This window comes from Orcinus orca, chromosome 17 (assembly GCF_937001465.1).
Source record: "Orcinus orca chromosome 17, mOrcOrc1.1, whole genome shotgun sequence".
Classification (NCBI taxonomy): Eukaryota; Metazoa; Chordata; class Mammalia; order Artiodactyla; family Delphinidae; genus Orcinus; species Orcinus orca.
The window spans coordinates 34,793,138-34,817,140 of NC_064575.1; the positions used below are offsets into that span (position 1 = coordinate 34,793,138).

Sequence of the window (24,003 nt, forward strand, 5' to 3'; positions counted from 1 at the left end):
AGGGAAGCCCTCATTTCTGATTTTATTTATTTGAGTCTTTTCTCTTTTTTTACGTGGTTAGTCTAGCTAAGTTTCTATTAATTATTTTTATGTTTTCAAAAGTTCAACTCAGTTTTGGCAGTTTTTTCTATTTTTCTATTTTCTATTTCCTTTATTTCTTTATTTTTAAATATTTCCTCCCTTTTGCCAACTTTGACCTTATATTGTTCTTTTTCTAGTTTCTTTACATGTTGAGGTGCAGTTAAATTGTTTATTTGAAATTAGTCTTTTTTAAATGTATGTGTTTATTACTATAAACAATCCCTTTTAGTGCTGCTTTTGCTGTATCCCGTAAGTTTTGATACATTGTATTTTCATTTGCCTCAAGATTTATTTCTGTTTTGATTTCTTCTTTGATCCAATGGTTATTCACGAGTATACTGTTTAATTTTCATGTATTTTTGAATTTTTCTGTTTCCTCCAGTTTGATTTCTAGTTTCATTCCATTGTGGTTGGAAAAAGATATGTGAAATGTTTTCAATCTTATTAAATTTGTTAAGACTTGTTTTGTGACCTAGTATGTGATTTATCCTGGAGAATGTTTTGTGTGCTCTTGAGAAGAATGCATATTCTGCTGTTGTTGAGTGAAATATTCTGTGTACATCTATTAGGTAAATTTGGTCTATAGTATTGTTCAAGCCTGCTGTTTCCTTATTGACTTTTCTCTCTGGATGATCTATTATTGAAAGTGGGGTACTGAAGTCTACTATTGGTGTATTACTGTGTATTTCTCAATTCAGATCTTTCAATATTTGCTTTCTATATTTAGGGGCTCTGATGTTGGATGTGCAATTGACCTTTGAGCAATGTGGGGTTAAGGGCACTAACCCCCCACACAGCTGAAAATCTGCATACTGCTATCTCTGCCTCAAAAGCAAAGGTTGATAAATGACTGACCCAAGGCCAGGAAGCTGAAGCAGTTTGGATATAATCAGGACTCAAATTCTAATTTCTTTTGATTCTGCATATTGTGATCTTTTATCAAACACAAACTATTCCCACACACTAAAAGATCTGTAAACATAAAAATGCAAGTACTATATTTATTGAAAAAAATCTGTGTATAAGTGGACCCACACAGTTCAAACTCATGTTGTTCAAGGGTCAACTATATATATATATATATATATATATATATACACACACACACACACACACACACACATATATATGTATATATGTTTTTTATCTTCTTGTCGATTTGACCTTTTATCATTATGTGATGACCTTCTTTGTCTCTTGGTGAGAGTTTTAAACTTAAAGTTTATTTTGTCTTAATATTATTACAGTCATTGCTACTCTCTTTTGATTACCATTTACATGGAATATCTTTTTCCATCTATTTGTTTTCTGCCCATTTGTGTCATTTAATCTAAATTGAGTTTCTGGTAAACAGTATACAGTTGGATCTTATTTATTTTTAGTACTTTAAGCCACTCTTTATCTTTTGTTTGAGTTTAATCCTCTTATGTTTGAAGTAATTATTGACAGATAATTGAAAGGACTTACTATTGTCATTTTGTTGTTTTCTGTCTGATTTGTAGTTCTGTTGTTCGTCTCTTACTGTCTTCCTTTGTGATTCTTTTTGGTAATGATATATATTGATTTTTTTTTTGTATCTACTGTAGGTTTTTTCTTTGTGGTTACCATGAAGTCTGAATAAAACTTCTTATAGTTATATAAATAGTTAAAATAAAGCTGGTAACAACTATAATCACATGCAAAAAAATCAACAATTTTACTCCTCCTCCCCCACTTTATTATTGATGTCAAAATTTACTTCTTTTTATATTGTATATTCATTAACAAATTTTTGGATTATAGGTATTCTTAATACTTTTGTCTTTTAACTTTTATACTAGGGATAAGAGGGATTTACTCACCACCATTACAATGTTAGAGTATTCTGAATTTGACTATATATTTACTTTAATTGGGAGCTTTCAAATGCTTTCTTGTTGCTGTTTAGCTTTCTTTTGTTTCAATTTGAAAAAGTCCCCTTAGCACTTCTTGTAAGTCAAGTCTAGTGACCAGTTCCCTCAGTTTTTGTTCTTTGGGCTTCATGAAGCTGGTTGCTCACCATAGATTCGGGAAAATTTCATCCAATATTACTTTAAATAACTCTTCTGCCCCTTTCTCTTTCTCTTCTCCTGGAACTCATCTGATGAATATATTGGTTCACTTGATCATGTCCCGTAAGTTCCATAGACTGTCTTCCTTATTTTTTTAATTCTTTTTTCTTTTTCTTCCTCTAACTAGATAATTTTAAATGATCTGGCATCAACTTCACTGATTCTTTCTTCTGGTTGACCAAGTCTGCTCTTGAAGCCTTCTGTTGAATTTTTTATGTCAGACACTTTATTCTTCAGTTCCAGAATTTGTTTGGTTCTTTTTTTTTTTATGGTTTCTATATCTTTGTTGAACTTTTCATTTGTTTATGTATTATTTTCCTGCTTTCATTTATTTTTTTATCTAATGGATGACTGAACTTCTTTAAGATGATTGTTCGTTTTTTGTTTTTTGTTTTTCAGGCAGTTCAATAACATTTCTTTGGTGCTTTATGTAATTTGCTCTTTTGGTAGAATCATGCTTTCCTAATTCTATTGATCTTTGTATCCTTTTATTGATGCTTGCACATTTGAAGAAATAGTCACCAATTCTGATCTTTGCAGATTGTCCTTGAAAGGGAAAGCCCTTCACAGTCAGCCCAGGCCAGAGATTCTGGTGGGCCAAGTGGCAGGGACCATGGATGGACCAGCTGCTAAGGGATCTGTGGGCAAGCAGGCAGGCCTGGTGTTTCAGTCAACAGGTAAATTGGTCATGATGCTGGCTTCCATGAGCACGGCTGCTGTCTTCATTTTTTTTCCTTCTTTTTTCAGGAACTGCATATTTGTAACTAAAGAATATTAATCCATTTCTCATTTTCTTTTTTATATTGAAATTATTATTTTATTATTTATTTTAAATTCTAATTTAGTACATGATTATAGATATGAAGTTCAGTAAAGAAAGTATTCACTGCCTACATTTGTTTTCTGGCCACTATCATTATTTATTTCATCCCATGATTATTACCAAAAAAATAAAGTTAAATTAAAAATGCCAAATGGAGAAAGGGGAATGTTACATATGACCTCTAGGTGTCAAATTTATGAGATATGAGAATGGTCTGGTGGTAGACCAGTGGTCCTAGCCTTTACATTACACCCAAGCCAGATAAACAGAGCCATGAAGGAAGAACGGGTCAGTCAGAAGGACAAAAGGAGCCAAGTAACTATAAACTGGCTGTATCAAGGCATAAAGAGCATGTCAGTGTGGTTAGCAAGTGGTTATTGAGGGAGACTGACTCAAGGTCCAAAGAAATTAGATCATGTAGAGTTTTAAAGACCATAGTGAGCCAGTAGGTTTGCTCTAATTAAAAATGAGAAGCAAGTGGTGATTGGAGATTTTTAAGAAAGAAAGTTATAGGTTCTGATTTTCATTGTCAGAAACTTTGGAATCATCCTCTAAGCCAAGTCCTGCCAGTTTTTACTTCTAAAATTCAGGTAGATGATGTGACACAGTGCACAGAGATGTTTCAGAGAAGCACTGGTATTTCTGTTTTCAAATGTTTACTGAACTCATGACAACAATGAAGTTTTTTTTTTTTAACAAAGTGTTATTGGAACACAGCCATGCTTACTCATTTATGTGTTTTATGATGGTTTTCATGCTAAAATGGCAGATTTGAGTAGTTGCAATAAAGACTGTATGGTCAACGAAGCCCCAAACATTTCCTATCTAACCATTTACAGGAAAAGAAAAGACAACTCTTGATATAGAAAAAAATTTTAAAGCCAAAATTTGTTTACTTGAAAGAATTGCTACAGTAACTACACCCGAGAAAGACTGATCACAGACAAAATAGAAAACACAAATTAAAAATATTAGGAATGAAAAAGTGGAGTTACCTGTACAAATACAAATATTAGAAAATAATATGTTAATATCACTTTTTGGGAAGACAATTGACATATGGGATGAAATGAACAAATTTGTCAAAAAAAAAAAACCTGCCAAGAAAGAAAAAATATTTCTGAATATCTATATTTCTACTTAGAAATAAATGTTATTATTGATTACCCTGCATTAAATAAAAAGAGAACAAACAAAAAAATCAGGTCCAGATAGCTTTGGAAAATAAAAATAGAGGGTGTACTTCCAAAGTCATTTTATGAAGCCAAGATAAAAATAAAATTTTGTAGCAATTTTATTGTGTGGTAACTGAGCACAGGAACATAATGTTTGCCAGATGTCTTAGTTCATCAACATCTGGGTATACTGCCTACTATTTTTCAATATCTATTTGCAAAATGCTGACTTAGGTTTTCATTAAACTGACTTGAAAAACAACCTTTCTCAAATATGATTTTAACCTCTAATAAATCTCTGTTACATTATTCAGTTCTGGACAAGGCATTGCTAACACTAGATAGTCTAGAATTCTCTCCTCTCTGAATTGAACAAATAGTCCTTAGTTGAGAGTGGATTTATTATATGTTTATTAGCAGACTTTATAGAATGCAGCCTGCTTTTGAAAGGGGAATTATTACTTCTTAAGCTTTTCAGAATATCACTTAAAGTAACTCATCCTTACTGAAAATTTATGAATCTAATGCAATATTGTCAATGGATTTAATAAATGCTCAAATTTTACATGCTTAAAAATTAACACCAAGAAACAAAGAGGATATGGTAACTCTTTTACTATTTTGTTATTAAGAGGTTCTTGTTACTGATAGTTACACTGACCTCTCTGACAGGAATGTCATGGGAAATGTTTTATTAATGATTGAAGATCATTGTGAAGATATGAAGTGCCACATAAATACTGAATTCTTCCCGACATAAGGAACTAGACTATATTAGCTGTCCTAGCAATAAATGTCAGATCATGGGATTATTTCTGGAAAGTAGCTATTGTCTAATCTCTGTCCCTTTAGCCTTTTGAAGAAGCTAAGGGTACATGAGTTACTGTTAGTAAAACTGAATAAACTCTATGGGTTTTCTTTTACCTTACAGTACTTAATAGAATCACAGAAATATTAGATTAACAATCAATCAGGGAAGAAAGACCGCCAGGGTTAGAAAACAATGATGTGAAATTCCAAAAGTAGAACAAAAATGTCTGTACAATATAAACAGACCAAGGAATTCTGTTCAAAGAAATGCATACTTAATTATGAAAAGGATAAGGGGAAGATGGGCATTTTGGTTCCACTTGACATGTCTCACAGGTGGATATCTCCAGAAATAAAAAGGATTCTATGCAATAGGTATAATGATGAAACTTATAAACATGAGAATGTGTAAAAGGCATACTATTCATATTTCCATTAGCAGAGAGGGCAAATAAACCTCCATAAATAACAAAAACAATCAACCAAATAAAAAATGAACATAAATCACTGCATTATAATTTAGAATGGTTTTAAGAAATTAGTTGAATGTAAGAAAAGTAAATCCACTTTTTGGTGACACTAAAAACATTCTCTTCGAATATTCTGGAGCTACTTTTAAAATACTCATAGGGAAAGAAAGAAAACAATAGGACATGACAAAGTTACTATAAATCTGATTAAATCAGCTTTATGGTTTTCTAGTATTTTTAGGAAACTTAGAAAAGTGATAAGTATTATAATTTCAGTACAGGATATAAGTGTTAGTGTAAAGTTAAGAATGTTGCTAATTTGAGTAACATGGATGATAAGGCAAAAATGAAAGGAAATACACAAATATTGTATCATATTAAAGTTTAAAATGTTACAGGAGACATCTTCATGTCAGACAGCACTTAACCTCCACAAACTCACAAAACCTTCCTAATATACCAATTGAGTAAGTTTTAAGGACTAAATTAAAAAGGAAACAGGGGAGGAAAAATCAGGAACAATGTTCTGGAAACCGTATAGTGTGCCGAGGAGCAATCTGACTTGTGGGTTTGAACTCCCATAAGTTTCTGGAATTGGCTGTAACAAACATGTAAGTGGAGGTGAACTTGATATGAAAACAGGAAGATTGATTGACAGTATATCTAAAAGGAAATTATACCCATGTTTCACTTGCCTCATTCCATGCAACCTGGGGATGATTCCACTTCTATATAGCAGAAACTAAGCATTATTCTCTGAAGAGGGTAATTAAAGGCCCTGGACTGACAGATAACAGGTATGGTTGTTTAAAGGAAAGTTTACATACCAATATTATAAATGTTGGGACCCACTAATGTCTTTTCCTGCTACAATTGTACAACTTTTGAGAGCACTTAGCCAGGCATATATTCTTCCAAGCTAGAAAACCTTATTAGCTCAAAGAATGACTAAAAGTTCTGACATAGAGGATTCCCTACTGAAATGGCTCAGCTAGGTGATACCTCAATAATGACCACAGAAAAGAAACCCCATCTGTAAGTGCAGAATTTTCAAACAATGTTTTTATAACTTTGCTTTTAAAGATAAGAAAACAACCAGGGATCACTAGAACTTTGCTTTAAAAAACAAACAATGAAACCAAAAAGCCTCTATTGTAATAGATTGAGACTGCAATAAACAAAAAAGGATATAATAAAAACAGTTGGTAAAGATCAGAAACTGTTCAGGAAGATAAAACGGCCAGCTTCTGGGCATTAAAAAAAAGTTACAGCATTAGTCAAGTGGATGCCATTAAAAGCAATATTCAGAGGACAAAAAATAATTTGAGACATTAAATAAAAGAACAAGAAATCTCTAATAAAATAGAAAACATGAAATGGAAATTATTAGAAAGTAACAAAACCATCAAACAATCCATCTGCAAAGTATACACAGAAATAAAAGAAGTTTTAGAAGAGAGAACATTGAGAGGAGTTCGCAGAGCCAAAGAAAGGAAGATTGACAGGCCTAGAGTGCCAACAAATGAATCAATGAAGACCTACGGCAAAGCGTATCAACATAACATTTCAGAAAACTAGGAACATAATTTGATAGTTTATCACTCTCTTCATCCATACATGTCCCTCTTCTGCTTCCAAGACAGCTCACACTCCTTCAGTTTTTCTTATTCTCTGGAAACTCATTCTTAGTCTCTTTTTCTTTTTCTTTTCTTTTCTTTAATTTTATATTGGTGCATAGTTGATTAACAATGTTGTATTAGTTTCAGGTGTACAGCAAAATGATTCAGTCATACATATACTTGTATCTATTAATTTTCAAATTATTTTCCCATTTAGGTTATTACAAAATATTGACCAGAGTTCCCTGTGCTATACAGATCCTTGTTGGTTATCTATTTTAACTACAGTAGTATGTACTTGTTAATCCCAAACTCCCAATCTTTGTACCCCTCACCCTTCTCCCCTGCTAACCATAAGTTCGTTCTCCAAGTCTGTGAGTCTGTTTCTGCCTTGTAAATAAGTTCATTTGTATCCTTTTTTTTTTTGATTCCCCATATAAGCTATATCATGTGATATTTGCCTTTCTCTGTCTGATTTACTTCATTTACTTTACCTGGAGTAGGATAATCTCCAGGTCCATCCATGTTGCTGCAAATGGCATTATTACATTGTTTTTAATTGCTGAGTAATATTCCATTGTATAAATGTACCACATCTTCTTTTTCCATTCCTCTGTTGATGAACATTTAGGGTGCCTCCATGTCTTGGCTATTGTAATCAGCTCTGCAATAAACATTGAGGTGCATGTATCCTTTCGAACCATGTTATTCTCTGGATATATGCCCAGGAGTGGGATTGCTGGATCATATGGTAGCTCTATTTTTAGTTTCTTAAGGAAGCTACATACTGTTCTCCATAGTGGCTATACCAATTTACATTACCACCAACAGTGTAGGAGGGTTCCCTTTTCTCCACACACTCTCCAGCATTTATTGTTTATAGACTTTTTGATGATGGCCATTCTGACTGGTGTGTGGTGATATCTTGCAGTTTTGATTTGCGTTTCTTTAATATTTAGCGACGTTGAGCATCTTTTCATGTGCCTCTTGGCCATCTGTATGTCTTCTTTGCAGAAATGTCTATTTAGGTCTTCTGCCCATTTTTTGCCTTGGTTGTTTGTTTTTTTGATATTGAGCAGCATGAGCTGCTTGTATATTTTGGAGATTAATCCCTTGTCGGTCACATCATTTACAAATATTTTCTCCCATTCTGTGGGTTGTCTTTTCATTTTGTTTATGGTTTCCTTTGATGTGCAAAAGATTTGAGTCTAATTAGGCCCCAGTTTTTTTGTTTTGTTTTTATTTCTATTACTGTAGGAGACAGAAAAAGATACTGCTGCAACTTGTGTCAAGGAGCGTTCTGCCTATGTTTCTCTCTAAGAGTTTTATAGTATCTGGTCTTACATTTGGATCTTTAATCCATTTCGAGTTTACTTTTGTGTATGGTGTTAAAGGATGTTCTAATTTCATTTTTTTACATGTAGCTGTCCAGTTTTCCCAGCACTATTTATTAAAGAGACTGTCTTTCCTCCATTGTATAGTCTTGCCTCCTCTGTCATAGATTAACAGACCATAGGTGCATGGGTTTATTTCTGGACTTTCTATCCTGTTCCATTGATCTATATTTCTCTTTTTGTGCCAGTACCATACTGTTTTGATGACTGTAACTTTTTAGTATTGTCTGAAGTCAGGGAGCCTGATTCCTCAAGCTCTGTTTTTCTTTCTCAAGATTGCTTTGGCTACTCAGGGTCTTTTGTGTCTTCATACAGATTTTTAATATTCTTTGTTCTAGTTCTGTGAAAAATGCCATTGGTAATTTATAGGGATTGCACTGAATCTGTAGATTGCTTTGGGTAGGATAGTCATTTTGACACTTGATTTTTCCAATCCAAGAACATGGTATATCTTTCCATCTGTTTGTTTCATCTTTGATTTCTTTCATCAGCGTCTTATAGTTTTTGGAGTACAGGTCTTTTGTCTCCTTAGGTAGGTTTATTCCTAGGTATTTTATTCCTTTTGATGCGATGGTAAATGGGATTGTTTCTTTAATTTCTCTTTCTCATCTTTTGTTGTTAGTGTATAGAAGTGCAACAGATTTCTGTGTGCTAATTTTGTATCCTGCAACTTTACTGAATTCACTGATGAGCTCTAGCAGTTTTCTGGTAGCATCTTTAGGATTTTCTATGTATAGTATCATGTCATCTGAAAACAGTGACAGTTTTACTTGTTTTTTTCCAATTTGAACTCCTTTTATTTGTTTTTCTTCTCTGATTACTGTGGCTAGGACTTCCAAAACTATGTTGAATAAAAGTGGTGAGAGTGGACATCCTTGTCTTGTTCCTGATCTTAGAGGAAATGCTTTCAGCTTTTCACCATTGAGTATGATGTTAGCTGTAGGTTTGTCATCTATGCTGATTCTTCCTTCTTTCTCCATTTTGTTTTTAATGTTGAAGTGTCCCAGGGCTTAATACTCAGAACTTTTCTTTCTATTTTCATTTCCTTGGTGTTCTCTTCCAGTCTCATGCATTTCATCTATATTCTAAGTTCCATGATTCCACTGGTAATACTGGCCTTTGTCTCAGCTTCAGCTTGCAAGTTTATCTGTCCAGCATCTCAACTCAACATGTGTAAAGATGAATTGCTAATTTTCTTTTTCACCTCAGTCTGCTCCTCCTGAAGCCATGCCTCTTATTTTATGGCAACTCCATCTTTCCAAGTGTTCATCACAAAAACTGTGATGTCATGCTTGAATCCTCATTTTTTTTTTTAATGTCCAATCACTTAGAAAATCCTGTTTGCTCACATTTAAAATGCATCTAGATCCGAGCACCTCTCACCATCTCAGCTGCTATCTCTGAGTCTGTTCTACCATCATTTTTTATTTGCTGTGAGCTTATCACTGTTCTTTCCACTCCTTCAGCTGCTGCCCAGCGTTCCATTTTCAACAGAGCAGCCAGGTTGATTTTTTTTTTTTTTTTTTTTAAGTATGAGCATTTACCTGCTCACAGTATTGCAACGGTTTCTCATTCCCCTCATAGATAAAACCAAAGTTTGGACAATAGTTCACAAGGCCTTTCATGATCTAGCCGTTTATTTTCTCCCACACCACATCCACTACTAACCTGTTAGCTAAATCCCTGGATTTAATCTAGATGTGTTCCAGCCAAAGGAGCCTTAACGCTCACCATTTTTTCTGCCTGGAATGATTTGACCAATGTATTTGCATGGCTGATCCTTTTATTTCATTCACTTCTTTGCTCAAGTGTCACTTTCACTGCCTGGCTCCCTATTTACATTGTATCCTACATTTCCTACAGGCAATTCCAGATATCCTTTTTTCTGCTCCACTTTTTACTTTGGCCATAGTATTTATCACCTTCCAATACTCTCTTAAATTTACTTATTGTGTTTATTGTTTATATTCTCTTTAATGTAAACTCCATAAGGTAAAGCATTTTAATATATTTTTACTCACCAATGTATCTTAAATGCTTAGAAGATTGTCTAGCACATAATAGGCACTTACTGAATATTGTTAAATGAAAGAATGAAGCATTGCTGGACATTTTCATGTGGTAATAACATTATAATGACTGAATAGTGATCTAACAAAATTTACAATATATCAGCTTTGAGAGGCTTGGAAGATGAAAAGTCAGAGAAATGGAAAAGGTAGAATAAACTCATGTATCTCACAGATTAATGTAATTAGTGATTAAAACATACAAAAAAGAGTAGCAAGATAAGCATGCAATTTAGAGATAGGGGGAAAAATGCCAAAAGGATCAGCTAAAACTGTTGAAAGCTATAGCTTGTAGGCAATGGAAAGTAATTTGATTCTGGGTCAGGCTGATTTTTTTTAGAACTAAATAATTAACTCTGTGCAAAGGTAACTTAGACAGAAAAGAACATTAATTTTAAGATATTTCCATTAAATACAAGAATGGAAATTAATATTATAACTTTCAAACATATTTGAGGTCAGCAATGGAGAGATGCCAAGTGAGTTAGAATTTCCATCTTCCATAGTAGGGATCAATACTCTCTTATAAAATAAAAAAGTAGTGGTATTATACCATATAAAGGTATGGAGCTAATTCTCAAACAAACTAAAGTAGAAATTTAAAAAGAAAATATACCTTGAGAAATATGTGGAGAACTGGGTTGTCACATGTGCTATTGATTGTTATTCCTAAACTGCTCTATACTATTTGATACTAATATATTAAAAAATATGGACTCTGTTAAAATAGAAGTGTCTTTATATGTCACTTCATCATTTTTTCAGCCATTTTATATCAAGTCACCCTTCTTATATTTTAAATTTCAAGTATAAGAAAAATCTTATTTTCATTATTCATATTCAACAGAGTCATAGGAAAAGTCAAAGGACTCACCACTCCAATGATTTCCCTTTATCAGTGAATTCCAGTCTTCTGATTATATAGATTATCCAGTCTCTTCTGATTATATAGATAGGATGGGGTGAAGGAAGTGATGTTAAGGAGTTAGTGTATTTCTCAGCAAGGCTTGAGGGTGAGTGACACTGTCAGCTTCTGGGTTACTCTTTTTCAAGAGTTCCTATTGTCCTCAAATTTCAGAGTTGAGTCCAAAGTCTCAGAAAAAAAATAAAATTTCTATGACTTCTGCTATACATGTGTAATATATGTAACATACATTAGGAGGGACAGAATAAAGAGATACTGTGACCCACATCCTTTACTCTGGGTTCTAATATGTATCTTTTTACCTATGCACATTTAGGGGGAAAAGGTGAGAAGTGCTAATAAAAATTGACCAGTATCATGAGTTTATATTCTAGGACACACCTTCTATACCATTTATTTCATTTTTACAGAAGCTGCTCCCATAAAATTCCTCCTTTTATGAAAATGTATGCTTTCAAAAATTTTCCTAGCTCTGGAGATGACTTTGAAGTCCTTTCCAGTATACTCTTATGCTTTGATGGAGCAACTTGATATCTATATACTATGATTTTTTGAAGCAGACCTAGATTTCCTAATCTATATGCTTTGCTTTTTTCCATGTATTTCATAAATCTCATGACATCTATGAAAACTGTTAGAGATTTCAAATGCTTATCAAGCATTCATATTCTAAAGGGATATAGGTGTGCAGTAGGTCCAAATTATTTAACCTCTGTGGAATAATAATAGTACCTACCTAATAAAAATATTGTGATGATTAAATGAGTAAAAATATGTAGGATGTTTAGAACAGTATCTGTCATTGTTAATATTACCTAAGGATTTCTTCTTACTATTTTTTTAATGTGGCTTTATTCCTGCAAAGACATGTATTGGCTCTCTGAATCTTAGTTAGTCCCGAAGTCTGAACCTTCAGAGATCTGTCCAGTGCAACTTCTACCCGGCATCTTGCAGACTGAGGGAAAAAAATGTTTTCTACAATGAATCAACTAAGTGTAGTAATGGCGTTATTACGTTTTGCTTCCGGAAAAATAGTCCAAGGAACTATGTAGAAGATAAATTGGTAAGTGGAAAATTGGACAGAGAAACTCTGGATATGAAACACTTTAATCAATATATGGTAATAGAAAGAGGTTAGATTCCAAAAACGTTTCAAGCAAAAAGTAACAGAATTTCAGAGTCACATATCCTCTAAAGATCTATTTCCATTAACCTGAGAAAGTAATATAGGAAGAAATGGACATGGTGAAGGAAGGTAAAATTTACTTAATTTTGAACTGCCTGCAGAAGTTCTTCATAGAGAAATCCAAAATAGTTGAGGCACATCAAGATACTGATTGAGGGTCAAGTTATGACAGGATCCTGGGTAACAAGTTTTAAACAGATGCCAGAGTTGGGCCATGCCAGGTGCAGGTATATTTTAGCTGGTATAAAGCATTACACTTGCTGTGTTGGATAGATAACTGGGTGTATGATAACCTGCTCCAGTTGTCTCTTGCTATTTGAGACAGCACAAAATGTAATGGCTTAAAGCAAAAAAATGTATTATTTTCTATCATGTTTCTCTGAGTTGACTAGGATCAGCTGGGCAGTTCTTGCTTGATGCCTTTCATTGTGAATGCAGTTGGAGAGTAGTTGGGAACAGAGCCATTTTAAGTCCAACATGGCAGGATATCCAAGATGTCTCACTCACATTGCTGAGAACCACTCCTGGTTGTTGGTTGTGAGCTCAGCTAGAGTTGCAGAATGCACTGTCCTGCATGGCTCCTAGTGTATCTTGGGCTTCCCACTGCATGATAGTTGGGTTCTAAAGATGTGTGTCATAAGAGACAGAAAGTGAAAGCAGTCTGGGCCCAGAAGATGGAACTACATCATTTCCTCCATATACAATGGGTGAAAGCAGTCACACAGTTTGCCCATATTCAAGGGGAGAGGTCTCTTCACTGTAAGCATGTCAAATAATTCATAATATTTTAATTCATCAGCCAACTTTAGAATTAAAATGATTACAAAACACTTAGCTTGGGCTTACCCTCTTTTCCCATGTTTTCAAAGATTTTTTTTTTCATAGATTCACTGTTACCTTCTTTTTTCCTTGTGTAAATAAAGATAGCTAAGATGGCTTTGACTATTGTGGATGGAGCAGGGGGTGATCCCATGACCTCTCTAGTAGGCACCAGAGTGAATGGCCCTGGCCAGTAAGAGATAAAGAGAGTTAGGTCACTTCTGGGAAAGGAAGAAAGTGGAATATTTGAGATGACTTATTCATTTTGAGTTTTCTTTACCTCCACTACTTGACCCCTAAATTATCAGTTTGGAGCAAATATAATGTTGTGTAAAAAGTTAAGCTTGTGGCTTATGTATGACATCCAATGGCCTGGTATTAAATCCTTATCCTCCCAATTACTAACTTGTACTGAATACTGTATTTCTTTAAGCCTCTTTTCCCATCTGTTAATAGTACCTAACTGGGCTTCCCTGGTGGCGCAGTGGTTGAGAGTCCGCCTGCCGATGCAGGGCACACGGGTTCGTGCCCTGGTCTGGGAAGATCCCACATTGCCGCGGAGCGGCTGGGCCCGTGAGCCATGGCCGCTGAGCCTGCGCGTCCGGAGCCTGTGCTCCACAACGGGAGAGGCCACAACAGTGAGAGGCCCACGTACTGCAAAAAAAAAAAAAAAAAAAAGTACCTAACTATATTTGCATTTTATAGTAGGTCCTATACTTTCTCATTTCATATTAAATCAAAATCTCTGTAAATAAATTCTGGAAGGTAAATGTATTTCTCCCCAAAGTTTCAAAGTATAGAACATGGCCTAGTTCTGGGTCTTCTGATTCCTAGGTTGGGTTACTGCCTACACTTGCATTTATTCAGACTTTTAAAAAATTCATATTGTCACCTTTAATTTGCTAATTCACCTGCAAAATCTGTGGCTTAAAGACATTATCTCCAGCCAAGTTCTTTTGGTGATCAGTATCAAGACTCAAGTTAAAGCCTTGGCTTTCACTGACACTCCCCTGACCGACACCACTGAAATTCATAAGTAAATGCTGTGACTTTGGCAAAAGTTCTGCATGTATTTAGATATCAGGCAGTATGTTTACTACTTCAAGACAGTATAATCAGGTTACCATGGAGCTGGAAGAGGACAGTAGCATTAAATCACTGAAAGATTTCAAACTTACAGGCCTATAATCCTGGGTGTAGTGTATTACCATCTTGGATAAATGGCTAAATAAAATTTTATAATCGTTCTCATTTTCAACAGAAAGAGAAATTCATTGCAAATTATAAACTCTTTCCTCACGGCTTCCACAGTTTATGAAATTACTGGCAATGACACATGGCAAAAAAACAGGAAGAACAATTGTCAGAGAAGTTTAAATTAACATACCAATCTTCCAAAGCTTAATTATTTAAATTACTAACAGCACACTATGGAGGTGACAAAACAGTGTCTGAGACCTCAAATAAAACAGAATGGTTTAATGGCAGTTATTTTGCCTTTTAAAATGCATTCTCAGTGACTATTTAAATGGAGAATCTAATTATTTGAGGAGGTCAATAGGTGACATTTTAGTCATCAATGCCTAGCCCTGTAAACTGACCTTGAGTTTATCCTAATTAAGTCAGTTTTCTCTGTTGTTTGACAGCTGCATGGAAGTACATAATGTTTATCTCTTTTTTTCAAAAGCAAAACACTTATTGACTCAGGGTTTTTTTTCCCCTTTTTTCCCTCTATTGCTTTGGGCTACATTATAGCAAAGAAATCTTACAATCACAGGTAAGAGTGAGGGTCCCTTGTGTTTACTAGTATTTCCCAATTTAATAAACGTGAGTTACTTCTTTTTCTTAATTCATTTTACAAGCATATGAGATTAGAGAATTTAGGGTCTGTATAACTGAAACAGGAAAGTAATGAGCATAAAATTATGGATTTTGTGATAGTTTTACATATACCTTGGAACTGGAAGTGCACATTCATGCTTCCTTCTGGAGGGGGGTCAAAGACAAACTCGGAATGGAATATTAAAGTAATTGTGAATAAAGGTCAATTCAAAGAAAGGTAAGCAAGATGGCAGGGAGCTCATCACCTATTTGTGCATTTGAGAAGCCAAGAAGAGAGAACTTGCAGGTTACTCTCTGGATTAGCCTTCCTTGTGCGTGTATTTTGCTATTCCTGCATCTTGACAGGAGGTCAGTAAAATTTCCTTTAACCTGACAACACTTGTGTGGGACATTGCTGGGACACGTAATCCACCACCACTGCAGCATCTTTTGTTATACAAGAATATATTGGACTGAGAAAGAGATGATTGGGAAATAATCTTTCTTTTAGTTAGCTATGATCTCCTCTTCTTCCCTAACTGCAAATGATTAAAAGGCCCAGTTTTGTTCACTTAATAAATTTACTCAGGTATTTCAAGATTACTTGGCTCTTAATAGTATAATATTCATCTACCAAATATGAAAACTATGAATCCGTAATTTTTTAGTTGAAGAAAACTAAACTAAACCAAGTTTTTTAAATGTACATTGAGTGTTTACTTAAAGCAATAATATGACACATCTCTGTACTTGAAGGGTGCAGATCACTTAATAAATGTATGAGATATCTTTAAAAATAATTTATACTTTTCCTATCTTTGCCTTTATACATTTCCTAAGGAAAAAACAGGTGAAATAAGAAAAGTAGGGACTTCCCTTGTGGCGCAGTGATTAAGAATCTGCCTGCCAATGCAGGGGATATGGGTTCGAGCCCTGGTCCAGGAAGATCCCACTTGCTGCGGAGCAACTAAGCCCATGCACCTAGATCCCGTGCTCCTCAACAAGAGAAGCCACCACAATGAGAAGCCCGCGCACCGCAACGAAGAGTAGCCCCCACTCACTGCAACTAGAGAAAGCCTGTGCGCAGCAACGAAGACCCAACACGGCCAAATATATATATATATATATATATATATATATACACACCTATATAAATAAATGATTTTTCTAAAAATCATAAAAGGTAAAGAAAGTAAACAACTTTCATATTCCTCCAATAATAATTCTATCTTTAAAAGAATGTTCAAGCTGATAGCTATTCAGGAAATTAGAAAATAAACATAATAGAAATGAACACCGACCACATTCCAGCCAGGCCTGTTATGAACAGAAGACTAGTCCATGCTAGTGTTTTCTCCATGACAAACTTACTTCCTTTTCCTACTGTCATTTTCAATATTACTGCCTAACTCTGGGCCTGTTTTTAATATAATCATTTCTCAGATATGCTACGAAAAAGGACACGGAATAGGCAAATACACTAACTTTTTCCTGTAAAGGCTGGTGATAGTTTATTGATACTCTTCTATTTTGATGGGCTTGGTTCTTTAGATCTCTTGTAGAAAGACAAATAAAATTAAGGCAGACAGAAATTCATGACTGGATGTACAAGAATACAATGAGAAAACGTAATTCTTGAGAAAAAAGGCTGAAAACAGTGGTAAAAAGGAGTGTGAACAAGATAGCATTATTTCTGTTATGAACGAAAGCAAAGAAAGTTTTCTTTATGTTTTCAAATTTAGTGCCAAAATATAAGATATTATTTGAGATTATACTTTTTAAGAGTAAAACTGTAGCAAACATTAATTAAAACGGACAAACCAAAATTTACACAAATGGCAAATAAGCACTTTAGAGTATCTATATTGTCCATATGTATCAAAATTCTAATAAAAATTTTCTCTAGGTTTTTGAGTTAAACAAGACACTGATTTCCTTGATCTTCCAATATTTCTCCAATAAGCTTATAAAAGTTTGGAATTCTGAAATATTATCTTTATTTAAACATATACATTTTTAGTTTTAGTAGGATATTTGCACACTACCGATTTACCAAAGTGTTTGTTTCTTCCTGTCTTCAATCTACTCACATACTGATAAAAGAATATATTCATCTCTGTGGGAAACTGTCTATTCCTCATTTTTAGCTCACTCAGTTTGGATGGACTTAACCTGTTCTCAATTTCACAAGCAGGCAATTTTTTTTTTCTAATCCTATCCCCTTGACCACAGTTCATCCTGTTATCATTAGTGTAAGAGAAAGACAGACTCAGGACACCTACTTATTCTTCCTACTAGATAGGAGGTTAAAGTGACATTACGCTTGACATTGCTGTAGCTACCCTAGGGCTAAGGGAAGAAGCTTGCTGAAAATAAGATCGACACAAGGAAAAGAACATAAGCTATGAGATGTAAAATTGCTTAGGAATGGAGTGGCCTCACTGTTAATGAGCTACTTGAGCATATCATGGAGTAAAATGATGTGATGTAGTACTCTAAGTAGATATCAGAAGATAATTCCAGGCAGAGGAAGCAGAACTGGTGTAGGTGGGAATGGGCTTATTGTCAAATTTGGCCTAATGTCCAAAAAATAAAGGTTACTGTATATCTAAAATAGCGGGAAGGTAATAAAATCAGAATCATGAGGAGGTGCAGATAACATCCATGCTTGTAGGCCATCGAAAGATTTTGATTTTATTCGAAAATAGGTAGTGACTAGAAGATTTTGAGTAGTGGAATGACATGATCCCATTTACATCTTTAACTTGATAGTCAGAACCCTAAATGGAGAAGAGTTCTGGGGTGGAGTAGGGAGAGTTGCAAGACAAACATGGAAGCAGGAAATCAGTTCAGAGGTTAGTGCAGCTTTCCTATTGAGAGAAAGGGTGCTGTTATAGAAATAAATAAATATTCAGAATAAGATGTGAATTGTGAAGAGTCTAGAAATGTGATGGCAATTATGAGGTCTTGTTTTATTTCCCCTGCCATCACATCCAAATATTAGCTGCATTAATGTGAAAACACAGAGGTACTGTTTAGGAACTAATGAACACTTTATGTTGTATAAGCTGTGGGGGGGTGCAAGATATTTAATAAAGAAAAAATGTCCATCACTGTACTCTGATTACACTTGCAACATTTTGATTAAATTGCTTGTATTAAATATGAGCTAGAAAATTGCTGATATAATATGAAACTTGAAAGTATGATCTAAAATGCAATTAACCTGCAGAAAACTAATGAAGCAATTGATAATCAGATGGAATAATTTGGTATTTACATAGTTGCAAGTGGGCAGCTGCCAGACACTAAATTAGGAGAATTAGAACACTAAGTGCTATTTTTAAAACAGATTTTCTAGCATGGGAAATCTAAGCAGTGTAAAGAAATTCAGACTGAATTATTTTTTTAGAAATCACATAAGGACATGGTTATTGACACTATGTCTCTCTAAAATCAACTTGTTAAATGCATGCTTATATATTTATTAGGTTATAAACTTTATAAATTGTATCTCTGGAATGAAATCAAAACATTGTATTTGTGTAGGTGCAATACTTAAAAAAATTTTTAAGAAAATGTTTAAGGAGATGCAGTAAAATTAATTTTCCTCTAGTGGACTCGGGGAATATTTGTTTTTAGGATTAAAAGAAAAATATTCTCCTCTAATCCATTTTAATCTCAGAGAAAGATGATTAATGGGTACTTGTGCATTTTTGAACAAGGAAATTGATCTTTTATACCTTCCCTCACTTAAGAACATCACCAGCTCCAAAGCATGTACATCAGCTTTGTAAGGATATAAAGCCAATCATACCTCACATCCTGACATCTCAGAATGGCAATCATTCTCATACCTATTTAGTTAACACAGAATACAGAACACAAAGATTCTCATGGTTAGGACCATCTTCATGATGTAGGATTAAGCATTAGTGGCCATTCTGGATATGCAACCTCTCTCTCAACTTTATGGAGGGGTAAAACATATCAATTGTCAGTTTTAGTTTTGTTTCATATATATGTGTATATATATGAAAATATATACAGATTGTTTCATACATACTTTATTTACATATATATAAGGTGAGATGTAATTCCCATAGCATAAACTTTACCTTTTTAAAGTGTAAAATTTAATGGTTTTTAGTACCTTCACAAAGTTGTGTAACCATCACCACTATCTAATTCTCCATTTCTAACACCCCAGAAGGAATGAGGTACCCATTAGCACCTATTCCATATACCCCTCTTCTGCCTGGCAACTGATAATTTACTTTCTATCCCTATAGACTTGCCTATTCTGGACATTTTTTATAAACAGAATCCTGCAATGTCTGGCCTTTCATGTCTAGCTTCTTTCACTTAACATGATATTTTCAAGATTCATTGTTGCTGTAGCATCTATCAATAATCCCTATATTTTTATGACTGAATAACATTATTATATGGATATACCATATTTTATTTATAGATTCATCAATTGACAGATATTTGGATTGTTTCTACCTTTTGGCTATTACGAAAAGGACTGCTGTAAAAATTTGTACACAAGTTTTCGCGTGGACCTATGTGTTCAGTGTTTTTTGGTGGACTTTCTGGGAATTGCTGGACCATTAAGTAACTTTATGATAAACATTTTGAGGAATTTTCAAATCGATTTTCTAAACAGCTGTAACATTTTATATTCCCACAAGCAATAAATGAGGGTTCCAATGTTTCCACATCCTTGCCAAAACTTTTTAATTTGAATTAAAAAAAATTATAGCTATCCTAGTAGGTCTGAAGTGCTATCTCATTGTGGTTTACATTTGCATTTCCCTAATAACTAATGGTGTTGAATATCTTTTATGTGCTTATTGGCCATTTGTATATCTTCTTTGGATAATGTTTAACCCAAGGGCTTTGTCCCTTTTTTAATAGGATTGTGTCAAGAGTTGAGTTAAACTACTCCATGGTATTACTGCTTTGGTGTCCATTTTGTTTGGCCAAGAAACCTGCAGTGACTTTAAACTGACACTAGCCCCCTCATTCAAGCACATGCCCTAAACAGCAGCCTGCAGAGTCACAAGCAAATGTAAGTTCCTTATATGATTTCCCAGCAGCTCTTGTGATTAAACAGTCTCTTCTGCCTTCCACTGCGATTTGTTTATGTCCCCCTAGGTAAGACCTCCATATAACTTACGAAAACCCTGCCCTTTTAGTTTGAATTAACCAATCCAGCCCTAGCCCAGGAACCCCAAAGCACTCTATCCATGGACTCTAATAAACGCATGTGCTCCAGGTCCTGCCTCTCTCTTTCTGTACTCTGTCTTGATCTCCCCTTCAGGTCCCTCAGATTATACCAGATACTCCCTCCAGGACTTGTGAGTAATAAACTTCTCTATTTCAGTTCCTCTTGTGGTCTTTTGTTGAATGGTGACGTACCATCTGGCACCTTCTCCTCCCCTTGATAAAGGTTAACTTGACAAATTCATAATAGGTTGCTAGTCTTACAACCTCTGTCTGTTTTCATATCTAAAACAGAGTTTCTTATAGACAGTATATAGAGGGATCTTATTTTTTAATCCATTCCTAAATCTCTTCCTTTTAATTGAAAAAATTATTACATTTACTTTTAAAGTAATTACTGTTAAGGACTTCTTTCCGCCTTAGCTATTTGATTATTGTATGTTGTATATTTTTTTGTTTCTCAGTGTCTCCATCACTGTCTTTTTGTAATAGTTAATTTTTTGTTGTGTAAAATTTTGATCCCCCTCTACTTTCCTTTTATGTGTGTGTGTGTTAACAACACAGTTTGAATTCTACCAACTAAATTTCAATAGTATACAAACATTTTGTTCCTATACATCTCCTTCTTACCTCCTTTATATTGTTATTCTCACAGATTAATGCTATATATGTGTGAATATTAATCTAGATTTATAATTATTATTTTATGTATTTGCCTTTCAGTCATATAGGAAATAAAGAGGAGTTATAAACTAAATGTAAAATAATACTAACATTCATATTTACATATACAGTAAGTCTGCTACATGAGTTCCATTCTGAGAGCACGTTCGTAAGTCCAATTTGTTCGTTAAGTCCAAAAAAGTTAGCCTAGGTACTCAACTAACACAATCAACTATATAGTACTGAACCATGATAGGTTTATAATACTTTTCACACAGAAGTAAAGTACGCAAAAGCACAACCACTTGTAGAGGATGCACGCATGTGACAATGTACTCCAGACATGTGAACTAACTTACGTGATTGGACATCTGAATGCACATTCGCATCTTTGAAAGTTCACGACTTGAAGGTTCGTATGTAGGGGACTTACTGTACAGTAACCTTTATTAAAGTCCTTTATTTCTTAATATGACTTCAGATTAGTGGCTAGTGTCATTCCATTTCTGTGTGAATGGCTGCCTCTAGCATTTAATATATGAGAGGTCTACTAATAATAAAATTTCTTAGCTTTTGATTATCTGAGAATGTTTTAATTTTTCTCTCATTCTTGAAGGATGGTTTTCCAGATACAGAGTACTTGTTTGTCTTTTGTTTGTTTTTGTTTTAAACTTAAAACACTTTATGTCATCCCATTTCTTCTGGTCTCCATGATTCCTGGTGATAAATCAACTCTTAATCATACTGATGGCCCCTGGATGTATGATTCACTTTTCTCTTGCTGCTTTAAAAATTCTCCTTGTTTTTGTCTTGTGGTGATTTGGCTATAACATGTCTATGTATCAGACTCTTTGAGTTTTTCATGTATGGAGTTCATTGAGCTTCTTGGATGTGTGTATTCATAGATTTCATCCAAGTTGGAATGTCTCCTTCCACTATTTTGTCAAATTTTTTTCTGCCACTTTTTCTCTTCTCCTTCTGGAACTCCAGTGATCCATATATTGGTGCACTGTGTGGTACCCAACAGGTTCTGTGGTTCTGTTCATTTTTTCTTAATTTCTTTGCCTGCTCTTTGGAGTGTCTTATTATCTTCAATTTTCCTGATTCTTTATTCTGCCTGCTCAAATCTGTTGAATCCCTCTAGTGAACTTTTAATTTTAATTATTTTACTTTCAGTTCCAGAATTCTATACTTTAAGGCCCAGAAATTCTATTTAGCTCTTTTTACAATTTCTCTTTGTTAACGTTCTCTATCTGTACATACATCTGTTCCCTAAGTTTCTTTCTTTTCCCATTTTTCTTTCCTAGCACACTGAGCATATTTAAGATAGTTGATATAGGTTCTTTGACTAGTAATGTCAATGTCAGAGCTTCCTAAGGGGTGGTTTGTGTCTTTTCCTGTGAGTGATTTATATTTTCCTATTTCTTTGTATACTTTGTGATTTTTAAATAACTGGATGTTTTGAGTATCATTAATGTGGTAACTCTGGAAATCAGATTCACCCCCTCATCAGGGACTGCTTTTTTTTCACTTGTTGAGGGATGCAGTCACCCATTTGTATAGTGGCTTTCCAAACTAATTTTGCCTAGTCTGTATATATTGTTGTGATGGATCACTGATGTTTCTGTTCCATTATCTCTTCAGTCAGGCTGTTACCTACAAGGGATGTCCTTAAATGTCTGGAGCCATAAACAAATGTATACATAATTTAATTACAAGTGTGTTGGTTTCTTTGAATCTTACAGGAGATAGTGTCGGGGAAGCTGCTGCCAGCAGAGGAGGCCAAAACAAAAGCACGAGCCTACACTGATGCACTGAAAATGACAAATTCACCAAAACACACAACCCCAATTTTGGAGGACAGGTTTTTACTCTCCATTCTTTTCTTTCTTTAAATTGAAACATTGTTGATTTACAATGTTGTGTTAGTTGCACGTGTACAGCAAAGTGATTCAGTTATACATATATTCATTCTTTTTCAGATTCTTTACCCATATAGGTTATTACAGAATATTGAGTAGAGTTCCCTGTTCTATAAAGTAGGTCCTTGTTGGTTATCTATTTTATATATAGTACTGTGTGTATTTTAATCCCAAGCTCCTTATTTATTCCTCCCTACTACATTTCCCCTTTGGTAACCATAAGTCTGTTTTTGAAATCAGTGAACCTGTTTCTGTTTTGTAAATAAGTTCATTAATATCATTTTCTAAAATTAGATTCCACATATGAGTAATATATGATGTTTGTCTTCCTCTGTCTTACTTATTTCACCTAGTATGATAATCTCTAGGTCTATTCATGTTGCTGCAAATGGCATTGTTTTGTTCCTTTTTATGGCTGAGTAATATTCCATTGAACTATGTACTACATCTTTTTTATCCATTTATCTGTCAATGGGCATTTAGTTGTTTCCATGTCTTGGCTATTGTAAATAGTGCTGCAATGAACATTGGGGTGCATGTGTCTTTTTGAATAATGCTTTTCTGCAGATATATGCCCAGGAGTGGGATTGCTGGATCATATGGTAGCTCTATTTTTAGTTTCTTAAGGAACCTCCATACTGTTCTCCATAGTGGTTGTACCAATTTACATTCCCACCAACAGTGTAGGAGGGTTCTCTTTTCTCCACACCCTTTCCAGCATTTATTGTCTGCAGACTTTTTGATGATGGCCATTCTGGCCGGTGTGAGGTGATAACCTCATTGTAGTTTTGATTTGCATTTCTCTCATAATTAGTGATGTTGACATGATCTTTTCATGTGCTTTTTGGCCATCTGTATGTCATCTTTGGAGAAATGTCTATTTAGATCTTTTGCCCATTTTTGA

At 34.4% G+C, this 24,003-nt stretch overlaps 1 long non-coding RNA gene across 1 annotated transcript; it reads left to right on the forward strand.

Moving 5' to 3' along the window:
* Window positions 1-12,323: 12,323 nt before the first annotated feature.
* LOC125961855 (uncharacterized) lies at window positions 12,324-23,842 on the forward strand. Its single transcript, XR_007472931.1, has 3 exons — window positions 12,324-12,519; window positions 20,206-20,359; window positions 22,923-23,842. It is a non-coding gene; the product is annotated as an uncharacterized LOC125961855 (long non-coding RNA).
* The last annotated feature ends 161 nt before the right edge of the window (window positions 23,843-24,003 follow it).